Source organism: Entelurus aequoreus, linkage group LG11 (assembly GCF_033978785.1).
Source record: "Entelurus aequoreus isolate RoL-2023_Sb linkage group LG11, RoL_Eaeq_v1.1, whole genome shotgun sequence".
In the NCBI taxonomy this organism is placed as follows: Eukaryota; Metazoa; Chordata; class Actinopteri; order Syngnathiformes; family Syngnathidae; genus Entelurus; species Entelurus aequoreus.
This window is the reverse complement of record NC_084741.1, coordinates 73,798,559-73,810,724: the sequence shown is the minus strand read 5'-3', so window position 1 is coordinate 73,810,724 and position 12,166 is coordinate 73,798,559. Positions and strand designations below refer to the sequence as shown.

Below are 12,166 nucleotides of genomic sequence, written 5' to 3'. Positions count from 1 at the left end.
AGATTACAGTGTCTGTCAAGTATGTTTTGTTTGTACACAGCTAGCTAGACTATGCTGTTTGTCACCATACACGCAGGATGCGCTGTCAATATCACCATCAGTATCAAGTTCTTGTTTGTCACGATACACGCAGGATGCGCTGTCAATATCACCATCAATATCAGTATCAAGTTCTTGTTTGTCACCATACACGCAGGATGTGCTGTCAATATCACCATCAATATCAGTATCAAGTTCTTGTTTGTCACGATACACGCAGGATGCGCTGTCAATATCACCATCAGTATCAAGTTCTTGTTTGTGACGATACACGCAGGATGTGCTGTCAATATCACCATCAATATCAGTATCAAGTTCTTGTTCGTCACGATACACGCAGAACGTGCTGTCAATATCACCATCAATATCAGTATCAAGTTCTTGTTTGTGATGATACACGCAGGATGTGCTGTCAATATCACCATCAATATCAGTATCAACTTCTTGTTTGTCACGATACACGCAGGATGTGCTGTCAATATCACCATCAATATCAGTATCAAGTTCTTGTTTGTCACCATACACGCAGGATGTGCTGTCAATATCACCATCAATATCAGTATCAACTTCTTGTTTGTCACGATACACGCAGGATGTGCTGTCAATATCAATATCAGTATCAAGTTCTTGTTTGTCACGATACACGCAGGATGCGCTGTCAATATCACCATCAATATCAGTATCAAGTTCTTGTTTGTCACGATACACGCAGGATGTGCTGTCAATATCACCATCAAGTTCTTGTTTGTCACGATACACGCAGGATGCGCTGTCAATATCACCATCAATATCAGTATCAAGTTGTTGTTTGTCACGATACACGCAGGATGTGCTGTCATTATCACCATCAATATCAGTATCAAGTTGTTGTTTGTGACGATACACGCAGGATGTGCTGTCAATATCACCATCAATATCAGTATCAAGTTGTTTGTGACGATACACGCAGGATGCGCTGTCAATATCACCATCAATATCAGTATCAAGTTGTTGTTTGTCACGATACACGCAGGATGTGCTGTCAATATCACCATCAATATCAGTATCAAGTTGTTAATTGTGACGATACACGCAGGATGTGCTGTCAATATCACCATCAATATCAGTATCAAGTTGTTAATTGTGACGATACACGCAGGATGTGCTGTCAATATCACCATCAATATCAGTATCAAGTTGTTAATTGTGACGATACACGCAGGATGTGCTGTCAATATCACCATCAATATCAGTATCAAGTTGTTGTTTGTGACGATACACGCAGGATGTGCTGTCAATATCAGTATGAGGTGTGACTAGTCGAATGAAGGAGGGCCACTTCTTGCTTTCTTCTGTGAGTTTATTGTTAGGCACTTTCATGAACACGCTAACAACACACCACAACAACAGTCAGCTTTTTGGTCTACCGTAAAGCAGTTTGTCTGCCGTAAACAACAATGTTGTGACACTCTTAAACAGGACAATACTGCCATCTACTGTACATGCATATGTGACGTGACTCACGTGATGGACAGTTTAGGCTCACACAAGTTCAGTAAATAATTTAAATTTGGAACCCAGCATCATCGTTTTCACAGATGTTTGGTTGTTCGAGGTAGAGAGTGTTTAAACGTAGAGTTGTAATTCTTTTTGAAAGGCACAAAAACCAGGTCGGGTATTGAGAAACTTACATTTATGAATATAAAACTTAGCCAATAGTATAATGAGGTTGCAAAGGTAAAATTAATTTTCACATTTTCAAAATGTTTTTTTTTATTTATTTTTTTATAAACCTTTATTTATAAATTGCAACATTTACAAACAATTGAGAAATAATAATAATCAAAATAAGTACAAAAACAGTACAAAACAGCGCCAGGGGGTTGTAAACTCAATAAAGTAACTAAAATAGAATGCAAAAAAAATAATTATATATATATATATATATATATATATATATATATATATATATATATATATATATATATATATATATATATATATATATATATATATATATATATATATATATACATACAAAAAACAACAGCAAAAACAAAACAAACATCAACAACAACAAGAACACAAAAATATATATATATATATAACAAAGTGCAAAGCCATAGGCTCACACAAATTCAGTAAATAATTTAAATTTGGGACACAGCATCATCGTTTTCACAGATTTTAGGTTGTTCTAGGTAGAGAGTGTTTTAAAGTAGAGTTGTAATTCCTGTGTAAATCCAAATGTGTTACTGCCCCTTTAAGGATTATGTCGTCATCGCTGGGGGCGGGGCGTAACCCGGATAAACTCACTTCCGGCGTGCTATCAGAGGGTCGACATGCTTGTGTCAACTCTCCTTCTCTAAATGTGTTTTTAATGAAGTATTTGCGGAGATTTGCTGTTGTTTTCACTAAATATCCAGTGGCGCGCTTTTCTCACGCGGCAGTTTGTGGAGTGGCGCCTGAAAGTGCCATGTGTAAGCCGCTGAAGACCAAAGTGCTCACTTTGTCACCGGCGGCCGGCGACGAGCCCTCGTTTTTGACGCGGGAAGCTCGTGCAGGTGAGATGACGTAATGGTTAAAAAGGACCGACAAACCCTTTCAACGTAGACTTTTTAAAACCTTTTTTTACTGCACGCACAATGTTGAGCAGGCGACGACGTAAGAATGGCAGAAAGTTGCGTAAGTTTCTTATGGGTGAGGGCGGACCTACGTCACTTCCGCCTACCAATCCCCTAGCAACCGGGAATTTGTTGAAAACAAAGCAGCTCACAGCGAACACAGCATTGACAGAACAAGCATTTAACGAGCGTTGTGGCTTGGAAGTCGGCGTTAAATCCTTCATTTACGCATTTTTACTTATTCGCATATCGTGTGAAAAAACGAAAATGTATTATTTGCGTCAGACTCGTCTCAGTGAACTTTAAAACAAATTGGCAACCAAGGTAATCAAAAAGGTTAACCAACGAACGAGATTTCTCTACAGAATTTCCTCTCTGGTCAACAAAAGCACCTTGAGGATTCTGGCGGGAACTCTCGTTCAACCCTTTTTTCATTATGCATGCACCTCCTGGTAACCTAGCACCTCCAAAACCCTCAAATCTAAACTCCAAACATCTCAGAACAAGCTAGTCAGGTTACTTCTAGACCTCCACCCCAGATCACACCTCACTCCTACCCACTTCTCTAAAGTGGGCTGGCTCAAGGTGGAGGACAGAGTTAAACAACTTGCACTGAGCCTGGTCTATAAAATCCGCTACACCTCCCTGATACCGAAGTACATGTCAAACTACTTCCTTAACGTAAATGACCGCCATAACCACAACACCAGGGTGAGCTCCACTAACCACTTTAAACCCAGATTCCCATCTAACAAAGGTCTTAACTCATTCTCCTTCTATGCCACATCAATGTGGAATGCACTCCCAACAGGTATAAAAGAAAGGGCATCTCTATCCTCCTTCAAAACCGCAATAAAAGTTCACCTCCAGGCAGCTACAACCCTAAACTAACACCCTCCCCGGATTGCTAATAATCAAATGTAAACAATCAAATGCAGATACTTTTTCTCTTTCTTATGCCTTCCGATCTCTCTCTCTCTCTCTCTCTCTCTCTCTCTCTATGTCCACTACTTGATGTCCATACCCCCCCCCCCCCTCCACACCCCTGATTGTAAATAATGTAAATAATTCAATGTGATTATCTTGTGTGATGACTGTATTATGATGATAGTATATATGATAGTATATATCTGTATCATGAATCAATTTAAGTGGACCCCGACTTAAACAAGTTGAAAAACTTATTCGGGTGTTACCATTTAGTGGTCAATTGTACGGAATATGTACTTCACTGTGCAACCTACTAATAAAAGTCTCAATCAATCAATCAATCAATCAATCAATCAAAGCTTCTCAGGCTTAGCTTAGCTTGCTAGTTAGCTTAGCCTGCGCGCTACTAAGAAAGAGACGCGGAAGTTATCAACAACAAGATCAAGTGTTAGTGTATAAAATATTGAGAGATTTGAGGGCTACATGTATTGAATGGCAACATGAAAATTATAGGGTTTATTGGTTTTTAAAAACCCAACTGTTAAGTGCAAATTTAAACGAAACCGGTTTTCGAAAATAGCTAGCTAGGCTATAGACTATATAGTATATTACTTACGTAACTTAATCCTCTTCTTCCCGGATGGGAAATAAGGCTTCGACGAATCGACGCAATTCATCTCGCTGCTGTGCTTGTCTCTGTGCCTCGCCCCATGTAAGCTTCATCTCTTTCAGCTCCCCTTCAACTGTTCTTCGCCAGGTGTTCTTTGGCCGCCCTGGCTTACGTTTTCCCGGTGGTGTCCATCTTAACGCTGCCTTTGGTATCCTCTCGTTGTCCGCTTTTCCAAAATAGCTAGCTAGGCTATAGACTATATAGTATATACCGCATGTTGTTTTTGTACAACAACAACTTCAGCTGTCGAACGTTATAAGGTACAAATTCAACAAGTACAACATTAGCACGGACGGTATAGCCAAGTTGTGGTTAAGAAGGTGGATTTTTGTTCCTTATATTTACCAGAAACAAAGTGATCCGAACACACGACCCGGGACTTTGGGGGACTCCAGTGAGAACCGTCCTGGTTTTCCCGGTGTAAAGCTGCGAGCCATTTGTCTCGTCTCTGTGGGCTTTTATCACGCTTTGGCAGAACAAAATACAACCTTGGTTTTCCCTGTTTCCAGTTGTGGTTAGCACAACCAAAAACAACACAGTTTTTCGGCATTTTGGAGGCAGAATGACGGGTTTAACCAGCGTAGGTCGACAGGTTAAAGAGTAATGGCAACGGTTTGTTTTCAACGCCAGTCTGGTTGCTACGGCTTGAAGAACCCGTATGTAGCTCAGTTGCCCGGATGTCGGCCCTCACCCATATGCACCTGTTGGACTGTTACAGAAGCTCATATTATTTCATTTTTTAAATTTTTCTCCTTCATTAATGTGCATTTTTGATCAATAGACAATTAAACTTTTAACAACAAAGCACATATTTACACACCTATGCTTGAGAAGGAACAGGATGAAGAAAATCTTATATTTCCTGCTCCCTTCAACATAATAAGTAGTAGGGATGTCCGATAATATCGGCCTGCCGATATTATCGGACGATAAATGCGTTAAAATGTAATATCGGAAATTATCTGTATCGTTTTTTTTATTATCTATCGTTTTTTTATTTTTTATTTCATTAAATCAACATAAAAACACAAGATACACTTACAATTAGTGCACCAACCCAAAAAACCTCCCTCCCCCCATTTCTTTCTGTTATTAATATTCTGGTTCCTACATTATATATCAATATATATCAATACAGTCTGCAAGGGATACAGTCCGTAAGCACACATGATTGTGCGTGCTGCTGCTCCACTAATAGTACTAACCTTTAACACTTCATTTTACTCATTTTCATTCATTACTAGTTTCTATGTAACTGGTTTTATATTGTTTTACTTTCTTTTTTATTCAAGAAAATGTTTTTCATTTAGTTATCTTATTTTATTAATTTTTTTAAAAAGTACCTTATCTTCACCATACCTGGTTGTCCAAATTAGGCATAATAATGTGTTAATTCCAGAACTGCATATATCGGTTGATATCGGTATCGGTTGATATCGGTATCGGTAATTAAAGAGTTGGACAATATCGGAATATCGGATATCAGCAAAAAGCCATTATCGGACATCCCTAATAAGTAGTCTTACTTAATGGCTAGCCCAGATTCACAAGCATACAAACCAAACAAATACATCCAAATATAATGAAAACAAACAAAAAACACACACAAAAAAACAAGTGCAAAACTCCATGAAGTACAAACCGAACAAAAAAAAGTAATATACACCTCACGGGATGATACAAAACAAATACAAAACCAGACAAAAAATAAGTAAAATAGTAAATATAAAGCAAAATGTAAACACTTAACGGCTGTCCATATGATCTTATTGTTCTGTCTTTATTGGGGGTGTAACGGTACAGAAACATTTCGGTTCGGAGGTCACGGTTCGGTTCATTTTCGGTACAGTAAGAAAACAACAAAATATACATTTTTGGGTTGTTTATTTACCAAATTTGCAAAATCTTGCAAATTTGTTTCTTTCTGTTATTAATATTCTGCTTCCTACATTATATATCAATATATATCAATAGAGTCTGCAAGGGATACAGTCCGTAAGCACACATGATTGTGCGTGCTGCTGCTCCACTAATAGTACTAACCTTTAACACTTCATTTTACTCATTTTCATTCATTACTAGTTTCTATGTAACTGGTTTTATATTGTTGTACTTTTTTTATTCAAGAAAATGTTTTTAATTTAGTTATCTTATTTTATTTTATTAATTTTAAAAAAAAAGGACCTTATCTTCACCATACCTGGTTGTCCAAATTAGGCATAATAATGTGTTAATTCCACGACTGTATAAATCGGTATCAGTTGATATCGGTAATTAAAGAGTTGGACAATATCGGATATCAGCAAAAAGCCATTATCGGACATCCCTATTAGATACCTCTTTTACCTGCACCCTGCATCCCGCTGTTTCCGACATCTACAAAGCAATTAGCTAGCGGCTGCCACCTACTGATATAGAAGAGTATTACACGGTTACTCTGCCGAGCTCTAGACCGCACCGACACTCAACAACAACACATCATTTGCAGATTATAATTACTGCTTTGCAACAAAATATTTTTAACCCAAATAGGTGAAATTAGATCATATCCCACGGCACACTTGTGGTTGAAAAACACTGCTCTATAGTACCGGTAGTTGTAGCTGCTGCTGCTAAGTTAGCACAAGTCATTTGTTGTTGATTTTTAGCAGCTTTTATTACTACTTCAGACTATTTGTCATCTTTTCGTTGTTTGTGAGCTTATCAGCAGCTGTTTATGCCAGAATCGTGCTATCCTCTCTCTTGCTTTTAGCTGCGATGTAAACGTGACTTGCTTCTTCTCTCTGACGTGAAGGAGTTTAAGGATCTGTGGCCCAGACTCGCAGTGGTCGTGGACGGAGGGCCAATCGGAGACCAGAGTCGTCTCGGGTCGACCGGGGTGGACCTTTCTGTACACAGCAGGTACCGCATCATCCGAGCCGGGTGGTAAGTTCTTCTACTTATGTGTCTATTATGTTACTAACAATAAAAGGATACTTCATACTATTATTATCATCTTAAAAGGTGTTATGCTGAATCATAAAGCAACAGTCAAACTAAAAAGATTTGTACAATATACTTTTACAAAAAACTTTCACCTCTATGTACTTTTTAGTTAGGTCAACAAATACATATGAACTATAGTAAAATAAATTAGAAAATTCCTGCGGATTTTGTTTTAGATGTAACTACAAAATGAGCCACTGAGCTAGCCTAAAACAGTAGCATGTTTACATAAAAATGCTAACACTTAGCACTATGCTTACGATAGCATGATAACAGTCAGCATGTGTCATATACCAAGTTATATGACTCAAAGGTGTATGGCTGCGGAAATAGAAAAAAAAAGTGTAAAATTAGAGAAAAAAAGTTTGCAAACTTAAGTTAGCTTGCTGGTATGCTATCGTTTGCATGCTAACAGTTAACAAGTGTCACATACCAATTTATATGACTCTGGGCTGAACGGTTGCAAAACTAGCTCTTAATGTTAGCATGCTAGCAAGCTAACGTGAGCATGATAAGTTAGCTTGTGTCACACCAAGTTATATGACTCTAAAGTGAATGGCTCAGGAATTAGAGAGAAAAAGAGTACAATTAGCTAAAAAAAGTTAGCACCTTAATGTTAGCACGCTAACATTAAAGTGCTAGCAGTTAACAAGTGTCACATACCAAGTTATATGACTCTTAAGGTAAACGGTTGCAAAATTAGCTCAAAAAGGTAGCACTTTAATGTTAGCATGCAAACATAAACCTGCTAACGGTTAGCATGTGTCACATACCAAGTTATATGACTGTATGGCTCTGTAATTAGAGAAAAAAATGTACAGTTAGCTAAAATGTTAGCACTATAATGTTAGCACGCTAACAGTTAACAAGTGTCCCACAGTGAATGGGCGCTGGCATTGCAGCAGGCCCATAATTTGAAAAACCCCAAAAAGAAAGTTAAAGTTTAAGGTAAAAATATGAATTTACTTCTGACAGATTTAAAAAGTGTAAATCCCAAATATAAATGGTTAATTAAATTATATATATATATATATATATATATATATATATATATATATATATATATATATATATATATATATATATATATATATATATATATATATATATATATATATATATATATATATATATATGTATATATATATATGTATATGTATATATATATATGTATATATATATATGTATATATATATATATATATGTATATATGTATATATATATATATATATATATATATATATATATATATATATATATGTATATATGTATATATGTATATATGTATATGTGTATATATGTATATGTGTATATATACATGTATATGTGTATATGTATATGTGTATATATATATATATATATATGTATATGTATATATATATATATATGTATGCATGTGTATATATATATATATATAATATATGTATGTATATATATATATGTATGTATATATATATGTATGTATGCATGTGTATATATATATTATATATATATATATATATATATATATATATATATATATATATATATATATATGTATGTATGTATGTATGTATATATATATATATATATATATATATGTATGCATGCATGTGTGTATATATATATATATATATATATATATATGCATGTGTATATATATATATGTATGCATGCATGTGTGTATATATATATATATATATATAATATATGTATGTATATATATATAATATATATGTATGTATGTGTATATATATATATATATATATATATATATATATATATACATATATATATATATATATGTATGTATATATATATCTTTTTTAAAATAGGAATGAATTTACAATATTGAAAAAATATAATTTCGAATGTGAACTTTATTATTGTTAATGTATTAAAACAGACATGTATTATTGTTTTGTGTTAGTAAATAAACTGAATAAATACATAAATATCCAAAAGGGTTGCTATACATAATTAATTGTAATTATCTCTGAATATGTTGAGTACTTAACCAACCAACTAACTAAACATGCAGTGCTTGTGATAATGTCATACAATGTTATATCAACTTTGGCCTGCATTCAAATCAAAAACTCTTTAATTGGCTTTTTAGTGCCTTTTCTTCCACCGTGGACGTGCTGGAAGGTAAATATGGACTCTCCTCTCTGGATTTGGGATAAAACCACATCACAAAAGTCCACACACTGACTGGAACACAACAAGCTTTTTTTTTTTTATGAACTTTTGTCTCAACCTCAAGACCATTATTTTTCCTCAGGAACATTTGAAACCCTGGACTTTGGAAACACTCTACGGTTATAAAGTAGACCGCTCGCAATATTTTTATAATGGGAATGGATTTTATTTTTGTGGCTTTATTGTTGAATTATGTTGGTCCTTTATAATAGATTTATGTGGAAGTTTTCCATCTTGTTTCAAAAAGTATCTTATCTATACCCTTTTTTGCATTTCTATTTATTATTATTATTCTTTTAGAAAAGAATGCCTTCATGCATGTTAAAAACTGTTACTTGTGTCAATTTAAGTTAAATCTTGTACAATAAAGACCTCAAATTTCTCCTTAACAACAAAAAGCAATTTAATAAGTGTGTTTCTCTCCTTTATGTTTATTTCTAGTGTCAAATGTTTGAAGTCATATCGGCAATTCAACCACAGCCCATTAGAGACTCGATACTTTTATTGTGGGGAAAAAAAATGCCAGGAAGAAGCATTAAGCAATCAGCAGGAAACAAAACGTGCAAACCAATATTCCCGCAGTAACATTTTTGTATTCATTAATCAAGTTTGCTGTTAAGTGTATTTGCTGTCTTAGCGTCATTGTGTAAGTCCACTTGCCCTGGAGCTTGTAAGAACCTAGTAGGATGTCGTACGAGAACATTATGAAATGTGCTCATTTTATTTGATCCCTTGTCATGCCTGAGCATTTGCAGCTCGTGGGATTACAAAGAAAACATCACCAACTTTGTGGAAAGACAATACTTCAGGTCTCCAGACAGATTTTCCTGCGAAATAAACAAAAGTAGTGCACTCGGTTGTCGAAATCTTATTGCATAGTGTCGCTAACAAACTTTAGAATGTCGTACGAAAAATCTGCAGTCAGCAGGAATGTGTTGAATATTTTGTCCATGGTTGTAGGGATGGGCGATACCACACTTTTAGGATCCGATACGATACCGATACTTTTTCTTGCATTTTCATCGATACCGATACCGATACCATTAATTTCTTATTGGCAATTTTTGTCAGTCAAAAATATTATTACTATTATTATTTAAGACAAATCACAAGACAAATACAGACCATTTATACCACATGTATTATGGTCAATATATAATACAAGTAAAATTAAAATAAATAACATAAATATGAAAAATAAATTAAATATTATATATAATAATAATTAGATATTAGGGCTTATTTTTTAAAGTTTGTGATATAATTAGCAATTAATGAAATATGAAATAGGCTAATGTTTTCGAAATGTAAGAAATCATGTTACAGATTAAAACCAAAATCACATTCAATCATATATTTCAAGATTTTCTTGGAAAAAAATAAAACTGTAATGCAAAGATGAAGAATCTCCAAATTGTATCTCTTTCTTATCTTGTTTTAAATACTCAAGCAATTTTCAACTAACAGTAAATTCCCCTGTGTGGAAATCATTTGAATTTAGGATAATCATTTAAACAAAAATATTCAGTAAAAAAATAAAATAAACAATGCCTGACACTGGATATGCCTGGCTGCATCGCTGTCGGCTGGCTGTGTGAGTGTTGCACGTTGACCACGCTCATTGGCTGTCTCCTGTCACGTGACTGGGCCAGCTCTATACTCTGCCAGCTACAGGGCTGTCCCAGCTCTATACTCTGTCAGCTACAGGGCTGTCCCAGCTCTATACTCTGCCAGCTACAGGGCTGTCCCAGCTCTATACTCTGCCAGGTACAGGGCTATCCCAGCTCTATACTCTGTCAGCTACAGGGCTGTCCCAGCACATAGGAAGTTAAGTAAGTCATCAAAAACATCTGAAAGTCATGCTTGCACCCCCCACACGCCGTTTTTTGGTTTATATCCATACTTTTTTCAGAAAAGTGATGCCAAATGTGTAGCGTGTGAGTATCGATACATCGATACCACAGGATCGATACGCACATCCCATGGTTGCCACAGCCCGAGCAGGTGGAGTATTAAAGGCCTACTGAAAGCCACTACTAGCGACCACGCAGTCTGATAGTTTATATATCAATGATGAAATCTTAACATTGCAACACATGCCAATACGGCCGGGTTAACTTATAAAGTGACATTTTACATTTCCCGCCACACTTCCGGTTGAAAAACTCCTTTGGATATGATTTATGCGCGTGACATCACAAAATCCACGGAAGTGGTTGGACCCCATCGAACCCGATATAAAAACCTCTTGTTTTCTTCGACAAAATTCCACAGTATTCTGGACATCTGTGTTGGTGAATCTTTTGCAATTTGTTTAATGAACAATGGAGGCTGCAAAGAAGAAAGTTGTAGGTGGGATCGGTGTATTAGCGGCTAAGTACAATACTTACAGCAACACAACAAGGACTACTTACTACGCCTAGCCGATGCTTGCCGCCAAACCCACGGATGAAGTCCTTTGTCGTGCCGTCGATCGCTGGAACACAGGTGAGCACGGCTGTTGATGGGAAGATGAGGGCTGGCTGGCGTAGGTGGAGCGCTAATGTTTTTATCATAGCTCTGTGAGGTCCGGTTGCTAAGTTGCTAAATTAGCCTTAGCGTCGTTAGCAACAGCATTGTTAAGCCTTACCAGGCTGAGAATGTTTAACCGTGTAGTTACATGTCCATGGTTTAATAGTATTGTTGATCTTCTGTCTATCCTTCCAGTCAGGGATTTATTTATTTTGTTTCTATCTGCATTTGAGAACGATGCTATCAC

At 35.7% G+C, this 12,166-nt stretch overlaps 1 long non-coding RNA gene across 1 annotated transcript; it reads left to right on the top strand.

Moving 5' to 3' along the window:
* Positions 1–2,318: 2,318 nt before the first annotated feature.
* LOC133660459 (uncharacterized) lies at positions 2,319–10,089 on the top strand. Its single transcript, XR_009827823.1, has 3 exons — positions 2,319–2,582; positions 7,037–7,167; positions 9,326–10,089. It is a non-coding gene; the product is annotated as an uncharacterized LOC133660459 (long non-coding RNA).
* Positions 10,090–12,166: the final 2,077 nt, after the last annotated feature.